The sequence below is a fragment of the Schistocerca gregaria genome, chromosome 2, assembly GCF_023897955.1.
Source record: "Schistocerca gregaria isolate iqSchGreg1 chromosome 2, iqSchGreg1.2, whole genome shotgun sequence".
NCBI lineage: Eukaryota > Metazoa > Arthropoda > Insecta > Orthoptera > Acrididae > Schistocerca > Schistocerca gregaria.
The window spans coordinates 3,469,866-3,488,777 of NC_064921.1; the positions used below are offsets into that span (position 1 = coordinate 3,469,866).

Sequence of the window (18,912 nt, forward strand, 5' to 3'; positions counted from 1 at the left end):
AAGTTTGGAAGGTAGGAGGCGGATACTGGCAGAAGTAAAGCTGTGAGTACCGGTCGTGAGTCGTGCTTCGGTAGCTCAGTTGGTAGAGCACTTGCCCGCGAAAGGCAAAGGTCCCGAGTTCGAGTCTCGGTCGGGCACACAGTTTTAATCTGCCAGGAAGTTTCATATCAGCGCACACTCCGCTGCAGAGTGGAAATCTCATTCTGGAAACATCCCCTAGGCTGTGGCTAAGCCATGTCTCCGCAATATCCTTTCTTTCAGAAGTGCTAGTTCTGCATGGTTCGCAGAAGAGCTTCTGTAAAGTTTGGAAGGTAGGAGGCGGATACTGGCAGAAGTAAAGCTGTGAGTACCGGTCGTGAGTCGTGCTTCGGTAGCTCAGTTGGTAGAGCACTTGCCCGCGAAAGGCAAAGGTCCCGAGTTCGAGTCTCGGTCGGGCACACAGTTTTAATCTGCCAGGAAGTTTCATATCAGCGCACACTCCGCTGCAGAGTGGAAATCTCATTCTGGAAACATCCCCTAGGCTGTGGCTAAGCCATGTCTCCGCAATATCCTTTCTTTCAGAAGTGCTAGTTCTGCATGGTTCGCAGAAGAGCTTCTGTAAAGTTTGGAAGGTAGGAGGCGGATACTGGCAGAAGTAAAGCTGTGAGTACCGGTCGTGAGTCGTGCTTCGGTAGCTCAGTTGGTAGAGCACTTGCCCGCGAAAGGCAAAGGTCCCGAGTTCGAGTCTTGGTCGGGCACACAGTTTTAATCTGCCAGGAAGTTTCATATCAGCGCACACTCCGCTGCAGAGTGGAAATCTTATTCTGGAAACATCCCCTAGGCTGTGGCTAAGCCATGTCTCCGCAATATCCTTTCTTTCAGAAGTGCTAGTTCTGCATGGTTCGCAGAAGAGCTTCTGTAAAGTTTGGAAGGTAGGAGGCGGATACTGGCAGAAGTAAAGCTGTGAGTACCGGTCGTGAGTCGTGCTTCGGTAGCTCAGTTGGTAGAGCACTTGCCCGCGAAAGGCAAAGGCCCCGAGTTCGAGTCTCGGTCGGGCACACAGTTTTAATCTGCCAGGAAGTTTCATATCAGCGCACACTCCGCTGCAGAGTGGAAATCTCATTCTGGAAACATCCCCTAGGCTGTGGCTAAGCCATGTCTCCGCAATATCCTTTCTTTCAGAAGTGCTAGTTCTGCATGGTTCGCAGAAGAGCTTCTGTAAAGTTTGGAAGGTAGGAGGCGGATACTGGCAGAAGTAAAGCTGTGAGTACCGGTCGTGAGTCGTGCTTCGGTAGCTCAGTTGGTAGAGCACTTGCCCGTGAAAGGCAAAGGTCCCGAGTTCGAGTCTCGGTCGGGCACACAGTTTTAATCTGCCAGGAAGTTTCATATCAGCGCACACTCCGCTGCAGAGTGGAAATCTCATTCTGGAAACATCCCCTAGGCTGTGGCTAAGCCATGTCTCCGCAATATCCTTTCTTTCAGAAGTGCTAGTTCTGCATGGTTCGCAGAAGAGCTTCTGTAAAGTTTGGAAGGTAGGAGGCGGATACTGGCAGAAGTAAAGCTGTGAGTACCGGTCGTGAGTCGTGCTTCGGTAGCTCAGTTGGTAGAGCACTTGCCCGCGAAAGGCAAAGGTCCCGAGTTCGAGTCTCGGTCGGGCACACAGTTTTAATCTGCCAGGAAGTTTCATATCAGCGCACACTCCGCTGCAGAGTGGAAATCTCATTCTGGAAACATCCCCTAGGCTGTGGCTAAGCCATGTCTCCGCAATATCCTTTCTTTCAGAAGTGCTAGTTCTGCATGGTTCGCAGAAGAGCTTCTGTAAAGTTTGGAAGGTAGGAGGCGGATACTGGCAGAAGTAAAGCTGTGAGTACCGGTCGTGAGTCGTGCTTCGGTAGCTCAGTTGGTAGAGCACCTGCCCGCGAAAGGCAAAGGTCCCGAGTTCGAGTCTCGGTCGGGCACACAGTTTTAATCTGCCAGGAAGTTTCATATTAGCGCACACTCCGCTGCAGAGTGGAAATCTCATTCTGGAAACATCCCCTAGGCTGTGGCTAAGCCATGTCTCCGCAATATCCTTTCTTTCAGAAGTGCTAGTTCTGCATGGTTCGCAGAAGAGCTTCTGTAAAGTTTGGAAGGTAGGAGGCGGATACTGGCAGAAGTAAAGCTGTGAGTACCGGTCGTGAGTCGTGCTTCGGTAGCTCAGTTGGTAGAGCACTTGCCCGCGAAAGGCAAAGGTCCCGAGTTCGAGTCTCGGTCGGGCACACAGTTTTAATCTGCCAGGAAGTTTCATATCAGCGCACACTCCGCTGCAGAGTGGAAATCTCATTCTGGAAACATCCCCTAGGCTGTGGCTAAGCCATGTCTCCGCAATATCCTTTCTTTCAGAAGTGCTAGTTCTGCATGGTTCGCAGAAGAGCTTCTGTAAAGTTTGGAAGGTAGGAGGCGGATACTGGCAGAAGTAAAGCTGTGAGTACCGGTCGTGAGTCGTGCTTCGGTAGCTCAGTTGGTAGAGCACCTGCCCGCGAAAGGCAAAGGTCCCGAGTTCGAGTCTCGGTCGGGCACACAGTTTTAATCTGCCAGGAAGTTTCATATTAGCGCACACTCCGCTGCAGAGTGGAAATCTCATTCTGGAAACATCCCCTAGGCTGTGGCTAAGCCATGTCTCCGCAATATCCTTTCTTTCAGAAGTGCTAGTTCTGCATGGTTCGCAGAAGAGCTTCTGTAAAGTTTGGAAGGTAGGAGGCGGATACTGGCAGAAGTAAAGCTGTGAGTACCGGTCGTGAGTCGTGCTTCGGTAGCTCAGTTGGTAGAGCACTTGCCCGCGAAAGGCAAAGGTCCCGAGTTCGAGTCTCGGTCGGGCACACAGTTTTAATCTGCCAGGAAGTTTCATATCAGCGCACACTCCGCTGCAGAGTGGAAATCTTATTCTGGAAACATCCCCTAGGCTGTGGCTAAGCCATGTCTCCGCAATATCCTTTCTTTCAGAAGTGCTAGTTCTGCATGGTTCGCAGAAGAGCTTCTGTAAAGTTTGGAAGGTAGGAGGCGGATACTGGCAGAAGTAAAGCTGTGAGTACCGGTCGTGAGTCGTGCTTCGGTAGCTCAGTTGGTAGAGCACTTGCCCCCGAAAGGCAAAGGCCCCGAGTTCGAGTCTCGGTCGGGCACACAGTTTTAATCTGCCAGGAAGTTTCATATCAGCGCACACTCCGCTGCAGAGTGGAAATCTCATTCTGGAAACATCCCCTAGGCTGTGGCTAAGCCATGTCTCCGCAATATCCTTTCTTTCAGAAGTGCTAGTTCTGCATGGTTCGCAGAAGAGCTTCTGTAAAGTTTGGAAGGTAGGAGGCGGATACTGGCAGAAGTAAAGCTGTGAGTACCGGTCGTGAGTCGTGCTTCGGTAGCTCAGTTGGTAGAGCACTTGCCCGCGAAAGGCAAAGGTCCCGAGTTCGAGTCTCGGTCGGGCACACAGTTTTAATCTGCCAGGAAGTTTCATATCAGCGCACACTCCGCTGCAGAGTGGAAATCTCATTCTGGAAACATCCCCTAGGCTGTGGCTAAGCCATGTCTCCGCAATATCCTTTCTTTCAGAAGTGCTAGTTCTGCATGGTTCGCAGAAGAGCTTCTGTAAAGTTTGGAAGGTAGGAGGCGGATACTGGCAGAAGTAAAGCTGTGAGTACCGGTCGTGAGTCGTGCTTCGGTAGCTCAGTTGGTAGAGCACTTGCCCGCGAAAGGCAAAGGTCCCGAGTTCGAGTCTCGGTCGGGCACACAGTTTTAATCTGCCAGGAAGTTTCATATCAGCGCACACTCCGCTGCAGAGTGGAAATCTCATTCTGGAAACATCCCCTAGGCTGTGGCTAAGCCATGTCTCCGCAATATCCTTTCTTTCAGAAGTGCTAGTTCTGCATGGTTCGCAGAAGAGCTTCTGTAAAGTTTGGAAGGTAGGAGGCGGATACTGGCAGAAGTAAAGCTGTGAGTACCGGTCGTGAGTCGTGCTTCGGTAGCTCAGTTGGTAGAGCACTTGCCCGCGAAAGGCAAAGGTCCCGAGTTCGAGTCTTGGTCGGGCACACAGTTTTAATCTGCCAGGAAGTTTCATATCAGCGCACACTCCGCTGCAGAGTGGAAATCTCATTCTGGAAACATCCCCTAGGCTGTGGCTAAGCCATGTCTCCGCAATATCCTTTCTTTCAGAAGTGCTAGTTCTGCATGGTTCGCAGAAGAGCTTCTGTAAAGTTTGGAAGGTAGGAGGCGGATACTGGCAGAAGTAAATCTGTGAGTACCGGTCGTGAGTCGTGCTTCGGTAGCTCAGTTGGTAGAGCACCTGCCCGCGAAAGGCAAAGGTCCCGAGTTCGAGTCTCGGTCGGGCACACAGTTTTAATCTGCCAGGAAGTTTCATATTAGCGCACACTCCGCTGCAGAGTGGAAATCTCATTCTGGAAACATCCCCTAGGCTGTGGCTAAGCCATGTCTCCGCAATATCCTTTCTTTCAGAAGTGCTAGTTCTGCATGGTTCGCAGAAGAGCTTCTGTAAAGTTTGGAAGGTAGGAGGCGGATACTGGCAGAAGTAAAGCTGTGAGTACCGGTCGTGAGTCGTGCTTCGGTAGCTCAGTTGGTAGAGCACTTGCCCGCGAAAGGCAAAGGTCCCGAGTTCGAGTCTCGGTCGGGCACACAGTTTTAATCTGCCAGGAAGTTTCATATCAGCGCACACTCCGCTGCAGAGTGGAAATCTTATTCTGGAAACATCCCCTAGGCTGTGGCTAAGCCATGTCTCCGCAATATCCTTTCTTTCAGAAGTGCTAGTTCTGCATGGTTCGCAGAAGAGCTTCTGTAAAGTTTGGAAGGTAGGAGGCGGATACTGGCAGAAGTAAAGCTGTGAGTACCGGTCGTGAGTCGTGCTTCGGTAGCTCAGTTGGTAGAGCACTTGCCCGCGAAAGGCAAAGGCCCCGAGTTCGAGTCTCGGTCGGGCACACAGTTTTAATCTGCCAGGAAGTTTCATATCAGCGCACACTCCGCTGCAGAGTGGAAATCTCATTCTGGAAACATCCCCTAGGCTGTGGCTAAGCCATGTCTCCGCAATATCCTTTCTTTCAGAAGTGCTAGTTCTGCATGGTTCGCAGAAGAGCTTCTGTAAAGTTTGGAAGGTAGGAGGCGGATACTGGCAGAAGTAAAGCTGTGAGTACCGGTCGTGAGTCGTGCTTCGGTAGCTCAGTTGGTAGAGCACTTGCCCGCGAAAGGCAAAGGTCCCGAGTTCGAGTCTCGGTCGGGCACACAGTTTTAATCTGCCAGGAAGTTTCATATCAGCGCACACTCCGCTGCAGAGTGGAAATCTCATTTTGGAACATCCCCTAGGCTGTGGCTAAGCCATGTCTCCGCAATATCCTTTCTTTCAGAAGTGCTAGTTCTGCATGGTTCGCAGAAGAGCTTCTGTAAAGTTTGGAAGGTAGGAGGCGGATACTGGCAGAAGTAAAGCTGTGAGTACCGGTCGTGAGTCGTGCTTCGGTAGCTCAGTTGGTAGAGCACTTGCCCGCGAAAGGCAAAGGTCCCGAGTTCGAGTCTCGGTCGGGCACACAGTTTTAATCTGCCAGGAAGTTTCATATCAGCGCATACTCCGCTGCAGAGTGGAAATCTCATTCTGGAAACATCCCCTAGGCTGTGGCTAAGCCATGTCTCCGCAATATCCTTTCTTTCAGAAGTGCTAGTTCTGCATGGTTCGCAGAAGAGCTTCTGTAAAGTTTGGAAGGTAGGAGGCGGATACTGGCAGAAGTAAAGCTGTGAGTACCGGTCGTGAGTCGTGCTTCGGTAGCTCAGTTGGTAGAGCACTTGCCCGCGAAAGGCAAAGGTCCCGAGTTCGAGTCTCGGTCGGGCACACAGTTTTAATCTGCCAGGAAGTTTCATATCAGCGCACACTCCGCTGCAGAGTGGAAATCTCATTCTGGAAACATCCCCTAGGCTGTGGCTAAGCCATGTCTCCGCAATATCCTTTCTTTCAGAAGTGCTAGTTCTGCATGGTTCGCAGAAGAGCTTCTGTAAAGTTTGGAAGGTAGGAGGCGGATACTGGCAGAAGTAAAGCTGTGAGTACCGGTCGTGAGTCGTGCTTCGGTAGCTCAGTTGGTAGAGCACTTGCCCGCGAAAGGCAAAGGTCCCGAGTTCGAGTCTCGGTCGGGCACACAGTTTTAATCTGCCAGGAAGTTTCATATCAGCGCACACTCCGCTGCAGAGTGGAAAACTCATTCTGGAAACATCCCCTAGGCTGTGGCTAAGCCATGTCTCCGCAATATCCTTTCTTTCAGAAGTGCTAGTTCTGCATGGTTCGCAGAAGAGCTTCTGTAAAGTTTGGAAGGTAGGAGGCGGATACTGGCAGAAGTAAAGCTGTGTGTACCGGTCGTGAGTCGTGCTTCGGTAGCTCAGTTGGTAGAGCACTTGCCCGCGAAAGGCAAAGGTCCCGAGTTCGAGTCTCGGTCGGGCACACAGTTTTAATCTGCCAGGAAGTTTCATATCAGCGCACACTCCGCTGCAGAGTGGAAATCTCATTCTGGAAACATCCCCTATGCTGTGGCTAAGCCATGTCTCCGCAATATCCTTTCTTTCAGAACTGCTAGTTCTGCATGGTTCGCAGAAGAGCTTCTGTAAAGTTTGGAAGGTAGGAGGCGGATACTGGCAGAAGTAAAGCTGTGTGTACCGGTCGTGAGTCGTGCTTCGGTAGCTCAGTTGGTAGAGCACTTGCCCGCGAAAGGCAAAGGTCCCGAGTTCGAGTCTCGGTCGGGCACACAGTTTTAATCTGCCAGGAAGTTTCATATCAGCGCACACTCCGCTGCAGAGTGGAAAGCTCATTCTGGAAACATCCCCTAGGCTGTGGCTAAGCCATGTCTCCGCAATATCCTTTCTTTCAGAAGTGCTAGTTCTGCATGGTTCGCAGAAGAGCTTCTGTAAAGTTTGGAAGGTAGGAGGCGGATACTGGCAGAAGTAAAGCTGTGAGTACCGGTCGTGAGTCGTGCTTCGGTAGCTCAGTTGGTAGAGCACTTGCCCGCGAAAGGCAAAGGTCCCGAGTTCGAGTCTCGGTCGGGCACACAGTTTTAATCTGCCAGGAAGTTTCATATCAGCGCACACTCCGCTGCAGAGTGGAAATCTCATTCTGGAAACATCCCCTAGGCTGTGGCTAAGCCATGTCTCCGCAATATCCTTTCTTTCAGAAGTGCTAGTTCTGCATGGTTCGCAGAAGAGCTTCTGTAAAGTTTGGAAGGTAGGAGGCGGATACTGGCAGAAGTAAAGCTGTGAGTACCGGTCGTGAGTCGTGCTTCGGTAGCTCAGTTGGTAGAGCACTTGCCCGCGAAAGGCAAAGGCCCCGAGTTCGAGTCTCGGTCGGGCACACAGTTTTAATCTGCCAGGAAGTTTCATATCAGCGCACACTCCGCTGCAGAGTGGAAATCTCATTCTGGAAACATCCCCTAGGCTGTGGCTAAGCCATGTCTCCGCAATATCCTTCTTTCAGAAGTGCTAGTTCTGCATGGTTTGCAGAAGAGCTTCTGTAAAGTTTGGAAGGTAGGAGGCGGATACTGGCAGAAGTAAAGCTGTGAGTACCGGTCGTGAGTCGTGCTTCGGTAGCTCAGTTGGTAGAGCACTTGCCCGCGAAAGGCAAAGGCCCCGAGTTCGAGTCTCGGTCGGGCACACAGTTTTAATCTGCCAGGAAGTTTCATATCAGCGCACACTCCGCTGCAGAGTGGAAATCTCATTCTGGAAACATCCCCTAGGCTGTGGCTAAGCCATGTCTCCGCAATATCCTTTCTTACAGAAGTGCTAGTTCTCCATGGTTCGCAGAAGAGCTTCTGTAAAGTTTGGAAGGTAGGAGGCGGATACTGGCAGAAGTAAAGCTGTGAGTACCGGTCGTGAGTCGTGCTTCGGTAGCTCAGTTGGTAGAGCACTTGCCCGCGAAAGGCAAAGGTCCCGAGTTCGAGTCTCGGTCGGGCACACAGTTTTAATCTGCCAGGAAGTTTCATATCAGCGCACACTCCGCTGCAGAGTGGAAATCTCATTCTGGAAACATCCCCTAGGCTGTGGCTAAGCCATGTCTCCGCAATATCCTTTCTTTCAGAAGTGCTAGTTCTGCATGGTTCGCAGAAGAGCTTCTGTAAAGTTTGGAAGGTAGGAGGCGGATACTGGCAGAAGTAAAGCTGTGAGTACCGGTCGTGAGTCGTGCTTCGGTAGCTCAGTTGGTAGAGCACTTGCCCGCGAAAGGCAAAGGTCCCGAGTTCGAGTCTCGGTCGGGCACACAGTTTTAATCTGCCAGGAAGTTTCATATCAGCGCACACTCCGCTGCAGAGTGGAAATCTCATTCTGGAAACATCCCCTAGGCTGTGGCTAAGCCATGTCTCCGCAATATCCTTTCTTTCAGAAGTGCTAGTTCTGCATGGTTCGCAGAAGAGCTTCTGTAAAGTTTGGAAGGTAGGAGGCGGATACTGGCAGAAGTAAAGCTGTGAGTACCGGTCGTGAGTCGTGCTTCGGTAGCTCAGTTGGTAGAGCACTTGCCCGCGAAAGGCAAAGGTCCCGAGTTCGAGTCTCGGTCGGGCACACAGTTTTAATCTGCCAGGAAGTTTCATATCAGCGCACACACCGCTGCAGAGTGGAAATCTCATTCTGAAAGCGTAGACTGTTTCAGACATTACTCCCATGGAGGAAAGTGCGCATTGTGACTGTTGTATACATTCCCGATGCATTTTCTGTGTTTCATCAACACTCTGATAGTCCACAGATCACAGAATGCCACCAGATGTGCATCGGAAACTCCTTCTGGTCTCCCAGGGAACGATCAAAGCGTAGACTGTTTGAGACATTACTCCCATTCAGGAAAGTGCGCATGGTGACTGTTGTATTCAAACGCGATGCAAATTTCTGTGTTTCATCAGTACTCTGATATTCCACAGATTTCATCAACACTCTGAGAGTCCACAGATTACAGATTGTTTCCAGATGCGCATCGGAAACTACTACTGGTCTTCCTGGTAACGATCAAGGCGTAGACTGTTTCAGACATTACTCCCATGGAGGAAATTGCGGATGGTGACTGTTGTATTCAATTCTGATGAAACTTCTGTGTTCCATCAACATTCTGTTAGTCCACTGATTACAGATTGACTACAGATGTGCATCGGAAACTACTACTGGTCTTCCTGGGAACGATCAAAGCGTAGACAGTTTCAGACATTACTCCCATGGAGAAAGTGTGCATGGTGACTGTTGTATTCAATCCCGATGCAATTTCTGTGTTTCATCAACACTCTGATAGTCCACAGATTACAGATTGCCTCCAGATGTACACCGGAAACTACTACTGGTCTTCCTGGGAACGATCAAAAACGTAGACTGTTTGAGACATTACTCCCATGGAGGAAAGTGTGCAGGGTGACTGTTGTATTCAATCCCTATGCAATTTCTGGGTATCATCAACACTCCGATAGTTAACAGATTACAGATTGCCTCCAGATGTGCATCGGAAACTTCTACTGGTCTTCCAGGGAACGATCAAACCGAGACTGTTTCAGACATTACTCCCATGGAGGAAAGTGCGGATTGTGACTGTTGTATTTAATCCCGATGCATTTTCTGTGTTTCATCAACACTCGTATAGACCACAGATTACAGAATGCCACCAGATGTGCATCCGAAACTCCTACTGGTCTTCCAGGGAACGATCAGACCGTAGACTGTTGCAGACATTACTCCCATGGAGGAAAGTGCGGATGGTGACTGTTGTATTCAATCCCGATGCAATTTCTGGGTTTCATCAACACTCTGAAAGTTAACAGATTACAGATAGCCTCCAGATGTGCATCGGAATCTACTACTGGTCTTCCTGGGAACGATCAAAAACGTTGACTGTTTGAGACATTACTCCCATGGAGGAAAGTCTGCATGGTGACTGTTGTATTCAATCCCAATGCAATATCTGTGTTTCACCAACACTTTGAAGGTCCACCAATTACAGAATGCCTCCAGATGTGCATCGGAAAGAACTACTGGTCTTCCAGGGAACGATCAATGCGTAGACTGTTTCAGACATTACTCCTATGAAGGAAAGTGCGGATTGTGACTGTTGTATTCAATCCCGATGCAACTTCTGTGTTTCATCAACACTCTGATAGTCCACAGATTACAGATAGTCTGAAGATGTGCATCGGAAACTACTACTGGTCTTCCTGGTAACGATCAAAGCGTAGACAGTTTCAGACATTGCTCCCATGGAGGAAAGTTTGCATGGTGACTGTTGTATTCAATGCCTATGCAATTTCTGTGTTTCATCAACACTTTGAAGGTCCACAAATTACAGAATGCCTCCAGATGTGTATCTGAAACTACTACTGGTCTTCCAGGGAACGATCAATGCGTAGACTGTTTCAGACATTACTCCCATGGGGGAAATTGCGGATGGTGACTGTTGTATTCAATCCTGATGAAATTTCTGTGTTTCATCAACATTCTGATAGTCCACAAATTACAGATTGCCTCCAGATTTGCATCGGAAAATACTACTGGTCTTCCTGGGAACGGTCAAAGCGTAGACAGTTTCAGACATTGCTCCCATGGAGGAAAGTGTGCATGGTGACTGTTGTATTCAATGCCTATGCAATTTCTGTGTTTCATCAACACTTTGAAGGTCCACAAATTACAGAATGCCTCCAGATGTGTATCTGAAACTACTACTGGTCTTCCAGGGAACGATCAATGCGTAGACTGTTTCAGACATTACTCCTATGGAGGAAAGTGAACATGGTGACTGTAGTATTCAATCCCGATGCAATATCTGTGTTTCATCAACACTCTGATGGTCCACAAATTACAGAACGCCACCAGATGTGCATCGGAAACTACTACTGGTCTTCCAGGGAACGATCAAAGCGTAGACTGTTTGACACATTACTTTCGTGGAGGAAAGTGCGCATGGTGACTGTTGTATTCAATCCCCATGCAATTTCTGTGTTTCATCAACAGTCTGATAGTCCACAGATTACAGAATGAGACCAGATGTGCATCGGAAACTACTACTGGTCTCACAGAGAACAATCAAAGCGTAGACAGTTTGAGACATTACTCCCATGGAGGAAAGTGCGCATGGTGAATTCAATCCCGATGCAATTTCTGTGTTTCATCAACACTCTTATAGTCCACAGATTACAGATTGCCTCCAGATGTGCATCGGAAACTACTACTGGTCTCCCAGGGAACGATCAATGCGTAGACTGTTTCAGACATTACTCCTATGAAGGAAAGTGCGGATCGTGACTGTTGTATTCAATCCCGATGCAACTTCTGTGTGTCATCAACACTCTGATAGTCCACAGATTACAGATTGTCTGAAGATGTGCATCGGAAACTACTACTGGTCTTCCTGGTAACGATCAAGGCGTAAGCTGTTTCAGACATTACTCCCATGGGGGAAATTGCGGATGGTGACTGTTGTATTCAATCCTGATGAAATTTCTGTGTTTCATCAACATTCTGATAGTCCACAGATTACAGATTGTCTCCAGATGTGCATCGGAAACTACTACTGGTCTTCCTGGGAACGATCAAAGCGTAGACAGTTTCAGACATTACTCCCATGGAGGAAAGTGTGCATGGTGACTGTTTTATTCAATCCCGATGCAATTTAAGTGCTTCATCAACAGTCTGAGAGTCGGCAGATTATAGAATGCCACCAGAAGTGCATCGGGAACTGCTACTGGTCTTCGAGGGACCGATCAAAGCGTAGTCTGTTTGAGACATTACTCCCATGGAGGAAAGTTTGTATTCAATCCCGATGCAATTTCTGTGTTTCATCAACACTCTGATAGTACACAGATTACAGATTGCCTCCAGATGTACACCGGAAACTACTACTGGTCTTCCTGGGAACGATCAAAGCGTAGACCGTTTCAGACATTACTCCCATGAAGGAAAGTGCGGATCGTGACTGTTGTATTCAATCCCGATGCAATTTCTGTGTTTCATCAAGACTCTGATAGTCCACAGATTACAGATTGTCTCCAGATGTGCATCGGAAACTACTACTGGTCTTCCTGCGAGCGATCAAAGCGTATACTGTTTCAGACATTACTCCCATGGAGGAAAGTGCGGATGGTGACTGTTGTATTCAATCCCGATGAAATTTCTATGTTTTATAAACACTTTGAAGGTCCACATATTACAGAATTCCTCCAGATGTGCATCGGAAACTACTACTGGCCTTCCAGGGAACAATCAATGCGTAGACTGTTTCAGACATTACTCCTATGAAGGAAAGTGCGGATCGTGACTGTTGTATTCAATCCCGATGCAACTTCTGTGTTTCATCAACACTCTGATAGTCCACAGATTACAGATTGTCTGAAGATGTGCATCGGAAACTACTACTGGTCTTCCTGGTAACGATCAATGCGTAGACTGTTTCGGACATTACTCCCATGGGGGAAATTGCGGATGGTGACTGTTGTATTCAATCCTGATGAAATTTCTGTGTTTCATCAACATTCTGATAGTCCACAAATTACAGATAGCCTCCAGATTTGCATCGGAAACTACTACTGGTCTTCCTGGGAACGGTCAAAGCGTAGACAGTTTCAGACATTGCTCCCATGGAGGAAAGTGTGCATGGTGACTGTTGTATTCAATGCTTATGCAATTTCTGTGTTTCATCAACACTTTGAAGGTCCACAAATTACAGAATTCCTCCAGATGTGTATCTGAAACTACTACTGGTCTTCCAGGGAACGATCAATGCGTAGACTGTTTCAGACATTACTCCTATGAAGGAAAGTGCGGATCGTGACTGTTGTATTCAATCCCGATGCAACTTCTGTGTTTCATCAACACTCTGATAGTCCACAGATTACAGATTGTCTGAAGATGTGCATCGGAAACTGCTACTGGTCTTCCTGGTAACGATCAAGGCGTAGACTGTTTCAGACATTACTCCCATGGGGGAAGTTGCGGATGGTGACTGTTGTATTCAATCCTGATGAAATTTCTGTGTTTCATCAACATTCTGATAGTCCACAGATTACAGATTGTCTCCAGATGTGCATCGGAAACTACTACTGGTCTTCCTGGGAACGATCAAAAACGTAGACTGTTTGAGACATTACTTCCATGGAGGAAAGTGTGCAGGGTGACTATTGTATTCAATCCTGATGCAATTTCTGTGTTTCATCAACACTTTGAAGCTCCACAAATTACAGAATGCATCCAGATGTGCATCGGAAACTACTACTGGTCTTCCTGGGAACGATCAAAGCGTAGACCGTTTCAAACATTACTCCCATGAAGGAAAGTGCGGATCGTGACGGTTGTATTCATTCCCGATGCAATTTCTGTGTTTCATCAACACTCTGATAGTCCACAGATTACAGATTGTCTCCAGATGTGCATCGGAAACTACTACTGGTCTTCCTGGGAACGATCAAAGCGTAGACTGTTTCAGACATTACTCCCATGGAGGAAAGTGCGGATGGTGACTGATGGATTCAATCTTGATGCAATTTCTGTGTTTTTTATCAACACTCTGATAGTAAACAGATTACAGATTGTCTACAGATGTGCATCGGAAACTACTAATGTTCGTCCTGGGAACGAGCAAAGCGTAGACAGTTTCAGACATTACTCCCATGGAGGAAAGTCTGCATTGTGACTGTTGTATTCAATCCCGATGTAATTTCTGTGTTTTATAAACACTTTGAAGGTCCACAGATTACAGAATGCCTCCAGAAGTACATCGGAAACTACTACTGGTCTTCCAGGGAACGATAAAAGCGTAGACTGTTTGAGACATTACTCCTATGGAGGAAAGTGAACATGGTGACTGTAGTATTCAATCCCGATGCAATATCTGTGTTTCATCAACACTCTGATGGTCCACAACTTACAGAATGACACCAGATGTGCATCGGAAACTACCACTGGTCTTCCAGGGAACGATCAAAGCGTACACTGTTTGACACATTACTTTCGTGGAGGAAAGTGCGCATGGTGACTGTTGTATTCAATCCCGATGCAATTTCTGTGTTTCATCAACAGTATGATAGTCCACAGATTACAGAATGCCACCAGATGTGCATCGGAAACTACTACTGGTCTCACAGAGAACAATCAAAGCGTAGACAGTTTGAGACATTACTCCCGTGGAGGAAAGTGCGCATGGTGAATTCAATCCCGATGCAATTTCTGTGTTTCATCAACACACTTATAGTCCACAGATTACAGATTGCCTCCAGATGTGCATCGGAAACTACTACTGGTCTTCCTGGGAACAATCAAAGCGTAAATTGTTTGAGACATTACTCACATTGAGGAAAGTGCGCATGATGACTGTTGTATTAAATCCCGATGCAATTTCTGTGTTTCATCAATACTCTGATAGTCCACAGATTACAGAATGCCACCAGATGTGCATCGGAAACTACTACTGGTCTTCCAGGGAACGATGAAAGCGTGGACTGTTTGAGACATTACTCCCATGGAGGAAAGTGCGAATGATGTCTGTTGTATTCAATCCCGATACAATTTCTGTGTTTCATCTACACTCTGATGGTCCATAGATTACAGAATGCCACCAGATGAGCATCGGAAACTAATACTGGTCTTCCAGGGAACAATCAAAGCGTAGACTGTTTCAGACATTACTCCCATGGAGGAAAGTGCAGATGGGGACTGTTGTATTCAATCCCGATGCAATTTCTGTGTTTCATCAACACTCTGATAGTGCACAGATTACAGAATGCCTCCAGATGTGCATCGGAAACTACTACTGGTCTTCCAGGGAACGATCAAATCGTAGACTGTTTGAGACATTACTCCCATGGAGGAAAGTGCGCATGGTGACTGTTGTATTCAATCCCGATGCAACTTCGGTGTTTCATCAACAGTCTGATAGTCAACAGATTACAGAATGCCCCCAGATGTACATCGGAAAGTACTACTGGTCTTAATGGGAACGATCAAAGCGTAGAGTGTTTGAGACATTACTCCCATGGAGGAAAGTGCGCTTGGTAACTGTTGTATTCAATCTAAATGCAATTTCTGTGTTACATCAACACTCTGGTAGTCCACAGATTACAGAATGCCTACAGATGTGCATCGGAAACTACAACTGGTCTTCCAGGGAACGATCAAAGCGTAGACTGTTTCAGACATTACTCCCATGGAGGAAAGTGCGCATTGTGAGTGTTGTATTCACTCCCGATGCAATTTTTGTGTTTCATCAACACTCTGATAGTCCACAGATTGCAGAATGCCACCAGACGTGCATCGGAAACTACTACTGGTCTTCGAGGGAACGATCTAAGCGTAAACACTTTGAGACATTACTCCTATGGAGGAAACTGCGCATGGTCACTGTTGTATTCATTCCCGATGCATTTTCTGTGTTTCATCAACACTCTGATAGACCAAAGATTACAGAATGCCTCCAGATGTGCATCGGGAACTACTAATGGTCTTCCTGGGAACGATCAAAGCGTAGACTGTTTGAGACATTACTCCCATGAAGGAAAGTGTACATGGTGGCTGATGTATTCAATATCGATGCAATTTCTGTGTTTCATCAACACTCTGATAGTCCACAGATCACAGAATGCCACCAGATGTGCATCGGAAACAGCTTCTGGACTTCCAGGGAACGATCAAAGCGTAGACTGTTTGACACATTACTTTCGTGGAGGAATGTGCGCATGGTGACTGTTGTATTCAATCCCGATGCAATTTCTGTGTTTCATCAACAGTCTGATAGTCCACAGATTACAGAATGCCACCAGATGTGCATCGGAAACTACTACTGGTCTTACAGAGAACAATCAAAGCGTAGACAGTTTGAGACATTACTCCCGTGGAGGAAAGTGCGCATGGTGAAATCAATCCCGATGCAATTTCTGTGTTTCATCAACACTCTTATAGTCCACAGATTACAGATTGCCTCCAGATGTGCATCGGAAACTACCACTGGTCTTCCAGGGAACAATCAAAGCGTAAATTGTTTGAGACATTACTCACATTGAGGAAAGTGCGCATTATGACTGTTGTATTCAATCCCGATGCAATTTCTGTGTTTCATCAATACTCTGATAGTCCACAGATTACATAATGCCACCAGATGTGCATCGGAAACTACTACTGGTCTTCCAGCTAACGATGAAAGCGTGGACTGTTTTAGACATTACTCCCATGGAGGAAAGTGCGAATGGTGACTGTTGTATTCAATCCCGATACAATTTCTGTGTTTCATCTACACTCTGATGGTCCACAGATTACAGAATGCCACCAGATGAGCATCGGAAACTAATACTGGTCTTCCAGGGAACAATCAAAGCGTAGACTGTTTCAGACATTACTCCCATGGAGGAAAGTGCAGATGGGGACTGTTGTATTCAATCCCGATGCAATTTCTGTGTTTCATCAACACTTTGATAGTGCACAGATTACAGAATGCCTCCAGATGTGCATCGGAAACTACTACTGGTCTTCCAGGGAACGATCAAATCGTAGACTGTTTGAGACATTACTCCCATGGAGGAAAGTGCGCATGGTGACTGTTGTATTCAATCCCGATTCAACTTCGGTGTTCCATCAACAGTCTGATAGTCCACAGATTACAGAATGCCCCCAGATGTACATCGGAAAGTACTACTGGTCTTAATGGGAACGATCAAAGCGTAGAGTGTTTGAGACATTACTCCCATGGAGGAAAGTGCGCATGGTAACTGTTGTATTCAATCTAAATGCAATTTCTGTGTTTTATCAACACTCTGGTAGTCCACAGATTACAGAATGCCTACAGATGTGCATCGGAAACTGCAACTGGTCTTCCAGGGAACGATCAAATCGTAGACTGTTTCAGACATTACTCCCATGGAGGAAAGTGTACATGGTGGCTGATGTATTCAATATCGATGCAATTTCTGTGTTTCATCAACACTCTGATAGTCCACAGATTACAGAATGCCTCCAGATGTGCATCGGAAACTACCACTGGTCTTCCAGGGAACGATCAAATCGTAGACTGTTTGAGACATTACTCCCATGGAGGAAAGTGCCCATGGTAACTGTTCTATTCAATCCCGATGCAATTTCTGTGTTTCATCAACAGTCTTATAGTCCACAGATTACAGAATGCCTCCAGACGTGCATCGGAAACTACTACTGGTCTTCCAGGGAACGATCAAATCGTAGACTGTTTGAGACATTACTCCCATGAAGGAAAGTGCGCATGGTGACTGTTGTATTCAATCCCGATGCAATTTCTGTGTTTCATCAACAGTCTGATAGACCACAGATTACAGAATGCCACCAGACGTGCATCTGAAACTACTACTGGTCTTCCAGGGAACGATCAATGCGTAGACTGTTTGAGACATTATTCCCGTGGAGGAAAGTGCGCATGGTGACTGTTGTATTCACTCCCGATGGAATTTTTGTGTTTCATCAATACTCTGATAGTCCACAGATTACAGAATGCCACCAGATGTGCATCGGAAACTACCACTGGCCTTCCAGAGAACGATCAAAGCGTAGACTGTTTGAGACATTACTCCCATGGAGGAAAGTGTGCATGGTGACTGTTGTATTCAATCCCTATGCAATTTCTGTGTTTCATCAACACTTTGAAGGTCCACATATTACAGGATGCCTCCAGATGTGCATGGGAAACTACTACTGGTCTTGCAGGGAACGATCAAAGCGTGGACTGTTTGAGACATTGCTCCCGTGGAGGAAAGTGCGCATGGTGACAGTTGTATTCTATCCCGATGCAAATTCTGGGTTTCATCAACACTCTGATAGTTAACAGATTACAGATTGCCTCCAGATGTGCATCGGAAACTACCACTGGTCTTCCAGGGAACAATCAAAGCGAAAATTGTTTGAGACATTACTCACATTGAGGAAAGTGCGCATGATGACTGTTGTATTCAATCCCGATGCAATTTCTGTGTTTCATCAATACTCTGTTAGTCCACAGATTACATAATGCCACCAGATGTGCATCGGAAACTACTACTGGTCTTCCAGGGAACGATGAAAGCGTGGACTGTTTGAGACATTACTCCCATGGAGGAAAGTGCGAATGGTGACTGTTGTATTCAATCCCGATACAATTTCTGTGTTTCATCTACACTCTGATGGTCCACAGATTACAGAATGCCACCAGATGAGCATCGGAAACTAATACTGGTCTTCCAGGGAACAATCAAAGCGTAGACTGTTTCAGACATTACTCCCATGGAGGAAAGTGCAGATGGGGACTGTTGTATTCAATCCCGATGCAATTTCTGTGTTTCATCAACACTCTGATAGTGCACAGATTACAGAATGCCTCCAGATGTGCATCGGAAACTACTACTGGTCTTCCAGGGAACGATCAAATCGTAGACTGTTTGAGACATTACTCCCATGGAGGAAAGTGCGCATGGTGACTGTTGTATTCAATCCCGATGCAACTTCGGTGTTTCATCAACAGTCTGATAGTCCACAGATTACAGAATGCCCCCAGATGTACATCGGAAAGTACTACTGGTCTTAATGGGAACGATCAAAGCGTAGAGTGTTTGAGACATTACTCCCATGGAGGAAAGTGCGCATGGTAACTGTTGTATTCAATCTAAATGCAATTTCTGTGTTTTATCAACACTCTGGTAGTCCACAGATTACAGAATGCCTACAGATGTGCATCGGAAACTGCAACTGGTCTTCCAGGGAACGATCAAAGCGTAGACTGTTTCAGACATTACTCCCATGGAGGAAAGTGTACATGGTGGCTGATGTATTCAATATCGATGCAATTTCTGTGTTTCATCAACACTCTGATAGTCCACAGATTACAGAATGCCTCCAGATGTGCATCGGAAACTACCACTGGTCTTCCAGGGAACGATCAAATCGTAGACTGTTTGAGACATTACTCCCATGGAGGAAAGTGCCCATGGT

The 18,912-nt window shown here is 47.0% G+C and overlaps 2 non-coding genes across 2 annotated transcripts; both read left to right on the forward strand.

Annotated features, from left to right (window-relative positions):
- The first annotated feature begins 1,263 nt into the window (after positions 1–1,263).
- Positions 1,264–1,338, forward strand: Trnas-uga (transfer RNA serine (anticodon UGA)). Its single transcript has one exon. It is a non-coding gene; the product is annotated as a tRNA-Ser (tRNA).
- A 1,725-nt stretch (positions 1,339–3,063) lies between these two features.
- Positions 3,064–3,138, forward strand: Trnas-cga (transfer RNA serine (anticodon CGA)). Its single transcript has one exon. It is a non-coding gene; the product is annotated as a tRNA-Ser (tRNA).
- Positions 3,139–18,912: the final 15,774 nt, after the last annotated feature.